Below are 12,536 nucleotides of genomic sequence, written 5' to 3' on the forward strand. Positions count from 1 at the left end.
GGGGAGAAACAAGAGATTGAGAACACAGGAAAGAGAGCGAGGATCTCAACTCAGGGAAAGAAGACGAGGGGAAGAGGGGACGAGGATTAGGGGGGGGGGGGGAAAGGAGGGGAAAGGAGAACCAAGGCGACAAGGGAAAGGGAGGAGAGAAGGGACACCCGAGAGAAGGGGAAAGGACAGAAAGAAGGTCAGGACCCAGGATTGTTGCGCCACCCCCCCCCCCCCCCCCCCCCACCGCCCCCTCCCCCTCCCCCCCTTTTTTGTTTCTGTAGGTCACCTCTCGGCGCTTTATTGTCTTGTTTGGCTCGATTTCTCTTGCAGATTTATTCCCTTATTGTTATAATTGCTATTTCTAGGGAGCAGTTTCAGTTTTGGATATTTATAACATTTTTATTTTTTATTTGATTTAATTTTTGACTTTTATTTATTTATTTATTTATAATTTCATGTTAATTTTTTAATTTTTATTTTTATTTGATTTAATTTTTGACTTTTATTTATTTATTTATTCATTTATTTATTTATAATTTTTTATGTTAATTTTTTAATTTTTAATTTTTTAATTTCAATTTTTATCTTTATTTTTCTAGCTTTCTCCAGTTGTATTTACCCCCCCCCCCCCCCCCCCCCCCCCTTTATATTTATTTTTTCACCGTTGGCTCCTTATTCCCTTAATTTTCTTCTCTTTCTTTTTCGTTTTTATTATTATTATTGTTTTATTCTGGTCACCCTTGGTACTCTCAACCTAGCTACCCCCCCTCCCTCTCTCCTGTGCCCCCTTTTTTAGGAGTTTGCTACATCTGCATCTTATCATTTTTTGTTCTTCTTGTTCTCTGGCATCCTGATGATGGATCATGTAGTATGATCCGAAACGTTGATGATTAAAAAAACTGCACACAATCTAACCCAGAAACCAGAACTCTTATGCATGGATTGTGGAAATCTCATTGATCTGGAAGATAAAACAAGTAAATTTAATAAGAATTGCATAATGCATGCATGAAAATTTAATAATTTAAATTTAAAAGAATTCAAGTAAAAATTAAATAAAGTTATTTAATAATTTAATAAACGTGCATAAGAAAAGATAAAGGATAAATTAAGAAATGTTAATTTGGAGTTGAGTCTTGTGAGCAAGGAGTCCTCTCAGGTGAATGCACAATTAGTGCCCCAATTTGAGGAGAGAACTCCTTATCACCAATTGGGGGTTCATTTTCGAGAGAGAGGAATTTGGGATGTGAATTTGTGAGAAGCAAAAAAAAATAGAAGCGAATTTTGGAAGGGAATTTTTGGGAAAGTTTCAGAGAGAAGTTTTTGGATAGAAGCGAATTCTCTCACAATTTTTGGGTGGTTGCGCATTAGAATTAGGCTCAGGTAGGGTCTTGTGTTTTGACAACTAAATAATTTATATAATTCAATATGTTCTATCTACTTCGTGCTTGTAAGAAAATTGTTTTCTCAAATCTTGTTGCATGAATCTTGCCACCCTTTGTTTTGAATCTTTTGCTATTCAATTCCATCTATAAATCTAGATTGAAAAACTATATAGGAAACCTTGTTCTACAACTAAAAGAAATTAGAATTAAATTGGGATTTGGGTTTGAATTAAAATGGAATCAAGAAATTTAAATTTGGAAAGGGTTTGATTTTGGGAATGAAAATCCTAGATTGAAAATTCAAATGGCTCAACTTATTTTTCCTATCAGACTAGAATTGCAATCATTTTTTTTATTTTAAAGAATTAACTTTTTAATGTGTTTATGGAGGGGGAATTGTATTAAAATATATTTCATAAATTTTAAATAAATAAATTATATATATATATATAAGAATAAATTTGAGTGGGAAGTGAGGGCCACCACCTTCCCCAACCCCCCATTTCTCCCTTTTTATTTCTACGCCAACAGCTACCAAAGCAAGCTGCGGGTGGTCTAACATAGTCCGTGGCTACTTGGCAGTCTGTGGCTGTCAATGACAACCCACACTTGCCTTAGGCAGCCGCAAGGGCATGTGCTAAGGTAAGAAATTGTATTCTTTTATAAATATATTTTATTTTAAATAAGTTTATATGTTATTTAATTATATTTATAATTATTATTAACATTAAAATTATATTTATAATAATTATTAATTTTATTAAAGGTTAATATATTAAATATAGTTATATATATAAATATTAACAAGTTTTAATATTATAAAATATTAATAACTTTTTTATTAGTTATTCTTTTATTAATAGATTAATGATAATTTAATATAAATTATTATTATTAATGAACAAGAGATATAATAATATTTATTTATTATCATTAATTAGGTTATTATTAAAGAAATTTAGAATCATAAATTGTGAATTAATATGAGTATTTTATACAGTTGTTAATTAATTTAACTAAATGAAATTTAATTAAGATTACATAATAATGGAAGATGTTTTATTAAGTTTTAAACTTATCTAATTATTGTAAATTTGTTTTAATAAAAATGTAGATTATTAATGAGTGGTAATATAGTAGTCTTGTATAATTATTAATTAATTGAATAAAAAACTATTTTAACTAAATTTAATTAATGATTAATATTGTTTAAAGAAGATATAGTGTTATCTTATTATTAATAAAATTGATTTTTAATAAAGAGGTATTATTGAAACATCAATGGTTATTATTTTAATAATTTAATTAATGACTATCCTTAGTTTATTTTGGAGAAAAACTTACTTCGGGTAATTGTAAAATTATCTAAATGCAAGAATGGATTAATTCATAGGGGTAAACTATGAACTTTTCCTACTTAAACCATATGTTAGATTAGAAACTAAAACATTACACTTAGCTCAACTACATGTTTTTAAATCAAACCCAACTATGAGATTGTCCTATTTTCTATGTGTTGACTGTGTTTGGGGTTGGGAGTTGACTAGATGGTTGACCAGTTCTAGGATGTTTACCAAAGGCTTGAGGGTTATGAGATTGTGATGTCATTGTGATTTGATCTTGATCTTTTCACCCCAACCATGGTAATGTGATTAAGTATGCTCTATGACATGTTTGTATTTACTATTTGTTATTGATTTCTAGTATTCTTGTGTGAAGCTTAGGTGTATATTTATGAGATACTTGACTTAATCATTTTTTATTCCTCGATCAATTATACTTGGATTACTTTCTAGTCACCTTGATGGGGGTAAAGTGTTTGCTTGTTCTTGATGATGTCATGTTGTGACATGTTTGACGTGACCATTTTGGAGTCTTTGATCAATATTATTGGGATGCTTTCAGTTGCTCATAGAGAACTATTGTGATTATTATGATTATCTTTTGGTGCTTTCCAGTTGCTCATCGAGAACTGATGTGAATATTGTGGATTATCTTTTGATGTTTTACAATCACTTGTATAGGGTTGAGGTGATTTTACTATGATTCTTTGATTTGTGATTTTGTGAGCCCAGGGTAGTTTATCTACTTGTAGTGTTGGGAAGTGGCTTGCAATGGGGGTCGGGGCCCTAAGTGGCTACCAGGGTAACTTATTGTAAGTTGTTTTTATAAGTGAAAATATTACAATAAATAGGGATCAAAATGAACCTAATAAGGGTTAATTGCATGTTCTCACCCATGCCTTGAGTGCTAGTATAAACTAGGATGGGTACAGAGAATGCTTGGTTGCAACCTTGCATTCTGTAGTATGCCTTGTCAGTACGAGAGGATACTAGTGGCCATGGGGGAATCACTAGGGACCCAAGAGTCCTAAGGAACTACTTTGGTAACTTTGAGTGTGATTCATGTGATGATACTTGCCCGCTTACATAGTAGGTTTCCTACATGTCTTATGAAACTCTAGGAATTAGATGTCAACCTATCTTAGAACCTTTGAGTTAGATTGCTTTTGGAATTTCTTGGACTTAGTGACTACTTGTGTAATGTGATTTAATATCCTGTTTGGGACTTGAGACTATCCCCTCAGCACAATGGGAGTGGGCCATTTAGGTTCCACATGGTCAAGTGGTAGTACTTTTTCCACTCTTACCATTGAGATCCATCTGTATTAACCATGGATGTAGCTTCTTGGGATGTTTGTTTATCATGTTTAGACGATATTATTTACTTACACATTTCCTTGTATTGATGATTAGCATGTGATAGGTGATGTTATCTAGTTTGTATGATCATCTTGTGGTTTATTCTAGTATGTTAGATTTCCTTATTATTATGTTGTAGTGTGTTAGTAGTGACATCCCTATTACAATAGTACTGATGATATTTTTGGTGGCTTGGGATGTTACACATGGGGGATGGCTAGGGCCCATGATGGTCTAATGATATTATTGATGGTTGGGAGGAACCACACACTTAGTTAGTTGTGTTTTATGATGGATATTTGTATTTTATGATGGATGGATGTTTATATCTTTCATGGTGAATGGTTTCATTTATTTTATTGTACTTTGTATCATGGATCTAAGTAGGATGATGTATTTCTATTTTTATACATGTATATTCTTTTAATCCTTTCATACCCTATGACATGTACAATGGATGAATGAGCATTCCAAATTTCATTTGCCAAGAGGCATTCAGAAAAAATGTATATTATGGACATTGGACTTTCTATTATTCTTTCATGTGGATGTGGTAGTTGTTAGACTTAGAATTAGATTAAATTTAAATGTGATTCAACATCTTGGGATCTTTAAGGAATGTAACTTGTTATGTATGCTTTTAGTTGGTTGTATGTTATTGCTTTCGGTACTATGTTTTATGTATATGATATTCTTTCTTACTTCAAAAACAAAATATTTGGTAAACTTAGTAAAACTTTAGGTTAATTCTTTTGGATCCCTTGGTGAGGTGTTATATTTGGTATCAGAACTCGAGTTTCTACATTGGGAGCTCTGGGTATATTAGAATGTCGCTAGTGCTAACTAGTTGAACAAAAATGAAAACTTTAAACTATTATATGTACCTTTATCAAATTGAAACTTGAACTAGTTGAACTGAAACAGAACTTAAACTTTTAGTTGTATATCTTTCATACTTCAACACTTAGACTTCAAAACTAAAAATGAAACTTATTATGTTTGCAAAACATTTGTCTTCTATCTATGCTTCACCATAGTATGGTTTATGGTTATTATAGCATCTTGTATGTTTTCCAATGGATTAGGGATGTTGATCCCTTGTTTTAGATGTTTAGGGGATCTATTCTAGTAGTTGTTAAAAGAATGAATGTTGGATCAATATAGTTTTAGATTTACTATTAAACTAGAATCATATTGCTCTAAGTGAATGAGAATAGTATGTTATATGGTTATCATAGTACCTTCTTATCTTGGATATTATTGTTGTAGTGTTCTCAGTAGAGTTATATTATCCAATAGGGGGAAAGGGTTCAATCGGGCACACACAATGAGTTCCTAGATTTACCATTCATGTTGGCTTCTAGGAGTATGCCTAAGTCTAGGGGGAGGTGGATGTAGTGCCTACCCCTAGTTTATATTTTTGCTATTTTTGCCAAACTCTTTTAGGCCAATTTTATGCTTGATGTTTAGTAGCATTACTTTTAGATTATCAGATATTGTTTTAGATTCGGTTGATTTCATGATGAGATTACATTGTACTCTATATTTCATGTATGTATGATGATTATTACAGTGTATTTAGTTATTGATGATGATTAGTTAGATAATTTATTATCACATGTGTTTTCTTATCAATACTTACCACATACTGCATGTGTATGGTGTGCGTGTTTGTTTTCTTTATGTATGACATTTCTGATGTGGTTAAGAAAGGGAATCGTAGTCACTTGCTAGTCAGGATCTACATGATGCACCACTTCCTAACATTTATTTTTTAGCTTAGAATATTGTGTTTGTACATGCATGGATCTTATGTAAGTTACAAGTACTAAGTATCGACTTCCTTGAATTTTCAAGATGGGTATACCCTATCACATTATCTCAATGGTAAGAGAGGGGAGATAAATTCTTAAGTCCAAATCCTAAACCTTTAACCCATTTGTCCCAATTGACAATTAGGACAAGTATCTGAGCTGAGTACCCTTCAAATGTGTTGAATGATGTTAATTCATGATTATAACCCTTTAGTTTGATTTTGTGTGTGTTTTTCTTTGATGGGTTTTTGTATGTTGTTTTATGAGTCTTTGGTAAATTTTCTATTAATCAAGTCCAATTAAATGATTAAATTAACGATTTAATTTAATGGAAAATTATTATGATATTTTAATCAATTTAGAATTAATTAAATAAAAAGAATTAAATTTGAAGATAAAAGTTATAAGAATAAATTTAGAATGTGATCATATTTATTTAATTTAATAATAATATATTTAGAGTGTATTTTTAAATAAATGCTAAATATTATTATTATTTAAGTTAATAAATATTTTATCAATTAAGTTTCAAAAATAAATTAAAAAGTGAAAAGATATAAATTTATTAAAAGTTGTAAGTTTGCATGCATGAGATGAAAATATAAGAAATTAATTAAAAAGATAAAACAAGTAAATTTAATCAGAGTTGCATAATGCGTGCATGAGAATTTAATAATTTAAATTTAAAAGAAGTCAAGTAAAAAGTAAATAAATTTATTAAATAATTTAATAAATGTCCATAAGAAAAGATAAAGGAGAAATTAAGAAAAGTTAAATTGGAGTTGAGTCTTGTGAACAAGGAGTCCTCTTGGGTGAACACACAATTAGTGCCCCAATTTGAGGAGAGAACTCCTTATCACTGATTGGGGGCTCATTTTCAAGAGAGGAATTTGGGACATGAATTTGTGGGAAGCAAAAAAAGATTGGAAGGTAATTTTTGGGAAAGTTTTAGAGAGAATTTTTGGAATAGAAGTGAATTCTCAAACAATTTTTGGGTCGTTGTGCATTAGCATCAGGCTTAGGTAGGGTCTTGTGTTTTGACCACTAAATGATTTATGTAATTCAATATGTTTTATCTACTTCATGCTTGTAAGAAAATTGTTTTCTCAAATTTTTTGCATGAATCTTGCCACCCTTCATTCTGAAACTTTTGCTATTCAATTCCATCTATAAATGCATATTGAAAAACTATTTAGGAAACCTCATTCTACACCTGAAATAAATTAGAATTAAATTAGGATTTGGGTTTGAATTAAAATGGAATTGAGAAATTTTAATTTGGAAAGGGTTTGATTTTGGAAATGAAAATCCTAGATTGAAAATTTGAATGGTTCAACTTATTTTTCCTATCAGACTAAAATTGCAATCATTTATAAAAAAAAATATTTAACTGCTTGGAATTGTATTAAAATATATTTAATAAATTTTAAATAAATAAATAATATAATATATATATATATATATATATATATATATATTTGAGTGGGAAGCAGGGGCCACCACCTCCCCCACCCCCTACTTTCTCCCTTTTTATTTCGATGCCAACGACTGCCAAAGAAACTCATGGGTGGCCAAAGACATACCATGGCTACTTGGCAATCCACGGCTGTCAATGACAACCCACACTTACCTTATGTAGCCGCAAGGGCATGCACTAAGGTAAGAAATTGTAGTTTAAAAAAAATAAAAATTATTTTAATTACTTTATATGTTATTTAATTATATTTATAATCATTATTAACATTAAAATTATATTTATAATTATTATAAATTTTATTAAAGGTTAATATATTAAATATAATTTTAATATATAAATATTAAGAAATTTTAATATTATAAAATATTATTAACTTTTTCATTAGTTATTATTTTATTAATAGATTAATTATAATTTAATATAAATTATTTTTATTAATGAACAAGAGATATAATAATAAAAACAGGTCCTTTCAAGGCGAGAAATTGGTCGGGGAGAATTTGGTTGGCGGTACTGACCCTGGGGGAATGATAGAGAATGCTGAGAAGTTTTCGAGGTTAGAATCTTTGGTTGAGGAGGACAATGGAAATTCTTCTGGAGATTTTGAACTTTTGGGTGGGGTCCATGTCCCACCTTTGGGATCCCACTTTGCCTCTCATGTGTCGGGACAGGATCTCAAGAAGGAAAAAGAAAACGGTGTCTCTTTCAAGGAAAAGACATTTGGAGGACAGAAGCAAGGAACCTTGGAGGGAAAATCCTAGTCATCCCTGTTTGGCAACAAACCAACTGGAAAGTCTCTATTTTTGCCAGTGACTGCAAAGACTTTCTAGGAGAAAGGAGAGTTTCAAGTTTTTATCCCAAACCCTTTAGTTGATTTTTTCATGTCTTCCATGGAGTTCACTTTGGTGGGTAAATTTTTAGGCGCTAGACCTAAAATTAAAACTCTTAGAAAGATGGTGAATAGGAAATGGGTTATTAGAGGAGAGGTAGATGTTGCCCCCATGCTGAATGGCTTCTTTTCATTTATCTTCAACTGTAAAGAAGAATGGATAGAGTTCTTTGTGGAGGGTCGTGGTCTTTTTGGCAAAAGTTCTCTTACCATTAAAAAATGGGAACCCAATATGGATCTTTTAGACTTATTCTTCTTAACCACCTCCATTTGGGCCAGACTCCCTAGCCTCCCTCTTGAATTTTGGCATGAATATATCTTTAATGGTATCACTAGTTCCTTTGGTGAACTAGTCGCTATGGATAATGCTACGGCTTCTAGATCCAAACTTCATTGTGCTAGACTTTTTGTTAAGGTGGAAGATTTGAATCACCTCCTAGAAAAGGTGGATCTTATCTCCAAGTTGGTTAAAAGTACTCAAGAAATCCTATTTGAAGATTTGCTTAACTCTTGCTATGCTTGTAAGAAGCAAGGGAATTTGGTTAAAAATTGTCCCTCTAAAAGTAAAAATTAGGCTAATAGTGGTTTGGAAAGGAAAAAGAACAAGATTCAACACAAGAAAGCTTGGAAACCTAAAGAAGGCCAAAGCCAAGAACAAAAAAGCAATAAAAATTTTCAAACTCCACAGGTTGAGGCAAAGAAAGAGCTCACTTCTGAGGAAACCAAATCTGAGTAAGAAGGTCTCAGTTTACAATCTGAAACCAGTGTACCTGAAAAAGAATTGGAAAATTAGGCAAATATCTCTAAAAAAATTGTTATTTACTAGAGGATAGAAGAACAATGGGGAGATATTGATGACAAAACTGTGCTTGAGGATGGTGAAATCTTGGCTGATATTGGAAATTTACTTGAGGAAGGAATTCTTCCCTCTTCTCAATCCAGGGGGATTCAGATGCAAACCCAGATAGAAAAAGTCGCTTCTATGGTGGAACCTCCTCCCCTGGATGATGCAAAATAAAATGGCTCAACTCATAAACCAATCCAAAGGAAAAGGGTTGAAAAAAAGAACAATATCAAGGGGGTAGAGACTAGAAGCAGCAAAATAGATCAACATATCAAGGAAAAACCTCCTATTTCTTATCCAAAAAAATTTGGGAAATTTTTTTATCAACACACTAAGGTAAAACCGGATGTTGGATCCCTGGGCAATCCTAGAAGAAGATCTACAAAGAAAAATAGAGAGTTAGAAAGTATGCAGAATATTGTTGATGGAAGGCAGGCAACTATTCTAGATTTCTCTCCTAAAAAATGGATATGAAGATCATAACCTAGAATATTAGGGGGTTGAATAGTACTCATAAACTAGACATACATTAGGAATTTTGTTAGAGAACAAAAGCCTGATTTTCTCCTGCTTCAAGAGACTAAGATGAATAAAGAGAAAGCAGAATAGATTAAAGCTTTTAATAACTATTTTTTAAATGGTAGTAGTTTAGAAGGGGCATCAGGGGGAACTTTGATGTTATGGAAGAAGAACCATTTCTTTGGAACTATCTTGTTTTCTAGTAAACACCTTATGATAGCCAAAATTTCTAGTTTAGACCAGAAGGAAGAGTGATATATTGTGAATATTTATGCTCCAAACTCAAAGCTTTCAAGGAAAAAGGTCTAGGATTTTGTTTCTAATTTTAAAAGCAAAAACTATTCTAGCCAATGGATCATTACGGGAGATTTTAATGTCCCTCTTTATGACCATGAGAAAATGGGAGGCAATGCTACCCAGTTGGAAGGAAGATTGGATCTAAGGGAATTCATCAATAATGAAGGCTTAATGGATCTGGACCTCTATGGCATTCAGTACATGTGGAGCAACGAGAGAGTTGGTAATGAATGTATTTAGGCTAGGCTTGAATGTGCTCTTATTTCTCCCGACTGGAGACTAAAGACTTCATTTGTAAATTGGAGGCTTGTCAGAAAATCAGATCAGATCTTTTTCCTCTTATATTCACTGCTAAGAAGATTAATCTCAAGAAGAATTTTCCTTTTATATTTGAGAAGATGTGGATGCAGCACCCTCAGTTTGAAACCAAATTGAAAGAATGGTGGAATATAGAGTATGAAGGCATTGCCCTCTTTAGAATTGCTTCCAAGCTCAAAAATGTTAAAAGGGAAGTCAAAAAATGGAACAAGAACAACTTTGGGAACATTTTTGAGAACAAAACTACTATTAAGGACGATATTCTCAATATACAGGAAAAAATACAGAAGGAAGGTTATACCTCTGAACTCCTCCTTGAAGAGAATGAAAAGCTTGTCCAATACCATGACATCATCACTAAAGAAGAAATCTTTTGGAAACAGAGATCCTGATTGTTATGGTTGAGAGAAGGGGATAAAAATACTAAGTTTTTCCATCTTTCCACTCTGAAGCACAAGGCCAAAACCCACATTTCATATCTTAAAATGGGTGATGTGAAATTTGTTGAAGACAAGGATATCATGAATGAGATGGTGAATTTTTTCTCTTCCCTTATGACGGCTAATTCTAACATTAATGTGGAAAGTCAGGCTGAATTCCTCAAAGTGATTCCTCCACTGATTACTAAGGATCAGAATAAAATGTTATGTGTTGGTAAAGATGTTTGTGATGCTATTAAGGAATTCTTTGGGGCTAAACAACTACTCAAAGAAATCAACTCCACTTTTATGTGCCTGATTCCTAAGAAAGTTGGGGCTAATTCTCCAGATCAGTTTTGTTCGATCAGCCTTTGTAACTCTTTTTATAAAATTATTTCCAAAGTTCTCACTTCCAGACTTTTTCAAGTGATCCTGTTGATTATTTCTGATCAACGGAATGGATTTGTCCCTAGTAGACAAATCCTTAACTCTATCATCTCGGCTCATGAGAATATTCATTCCTTGTCTTGTTCTAACAATTAGGGCTTCATTATGAAAGTGGATATTGCTAAGGTCTATGATAGAGTGGATTGGTCTTTCCTTTGTAATATTTTGCTTTCTTTTGGCTTTGATCATAAGATTGTGGGTCTTATCCTCCAATTGGTTTCTACTGCCTCTATTGCAGTCTTGGTTAATGGTAGCTCCTCTCCCTTCTTTTTTCCTTCTTGAGGGCTAAGACAAGGTGACCCTTTATCCCCTATCCTTTTTGTTATTATGGCTGATTGTTTGCAGAGATTTATTGGGGACTTGGCCCAAAGAGGTTTTCTCAAGGGCTTACAACCTTCTTATGAACCGTTAACTTGTTCCCATGGACAATTTGTTGACGATACCATCTTCATGGGTAAGGCTGAAGTGAAGGAAGCCAAGATTTTAAAGTAGACTATTAACTTATATTCTATTGCTTCTGGACAAGGGGTTAATTGGAGCAAAAGTGTTGTGTTCTTCATTAACACCCCTATCCACAGACAAGTTAAAATTGCTAAAATCTTGGGATGTTCTATAGGTTCTCTCCCTTCCTCTTACCTGGGGCTCCCCCTAGGATTGAAGGTCCCTGATGCTTTCTGGGAAGATCTTATTAACAAATTTAGTAAAAAGTTGGCAAGATGGAAAGGAATTCTTTTAAGCCAAGCTGATAAGTTAAATCTTCTCAAAGCCTATCTCCAAAGCATTCCTACTTATCCTTTAAGTCTTTTCAAAATTCCTTTTAAATTTGCTGAGTCAATTGATAAAATTCAAAGAAACTTCTTATGGTCTAGCTCAAAGGATGAAAGGAGAATGCCTTTAATTGCTTGGGACCAAGTTTGTAAACCTCGCAGTGAAGGGGGATTAGGAATTCAGAAAACCAGTAGTTTGAATAAATCCCTTCTAGCCAAATAGGGGTGGAGAGTGTACCATGACAATAAAGAGTGGAGTTCCATTTGGAAACATAAGTATCTCTTCAATGCTTAATCCCTTCCTAATTTCCTCGAATCTCCTGATGTTATTCATTCTTCCTCCATTTGGGGAGTTGTTCAGGGGACCAAGAAAACTTTTTAAAAAGGATGTTCTTGGAAAGTTGGTAATGGAATTAAAGTGAAATTTTGGGAAGATATCTGGCTTATGGATCACCCTTTCACTGAAGATTTTAATGAGAAGGCCTTAATTGATCGATGCAAGCAGAGATTTGGCCTTCTTGTTTGTCATTACTAGCAGAATGATTCATGGGTGAATTTAATTAATGTAAGTAATGCCTTCAGTAATATCCAATTATCCCTTAATGTTGTTTCTCTTTACCCTTATATGGTAGATGAGATTATCTGGCATGCTAACCCTAGTGGGAAA

This window comes from Cupressus sempervirens, chromosome 11, assembly GCF_028749045.1.
Source record: "Cupressus sempervirens isolate cs-2001-9-10 chromosome 11, ASM2874904v1, whole genome shotgun sequence".
NCBI classification, from domain to species: Eukaryota; Viridiplantae; Streptophyta; class Pinopsida; order Cupressales; family Cupressaceae; genus Cupressus; species Cupressus sempervirens.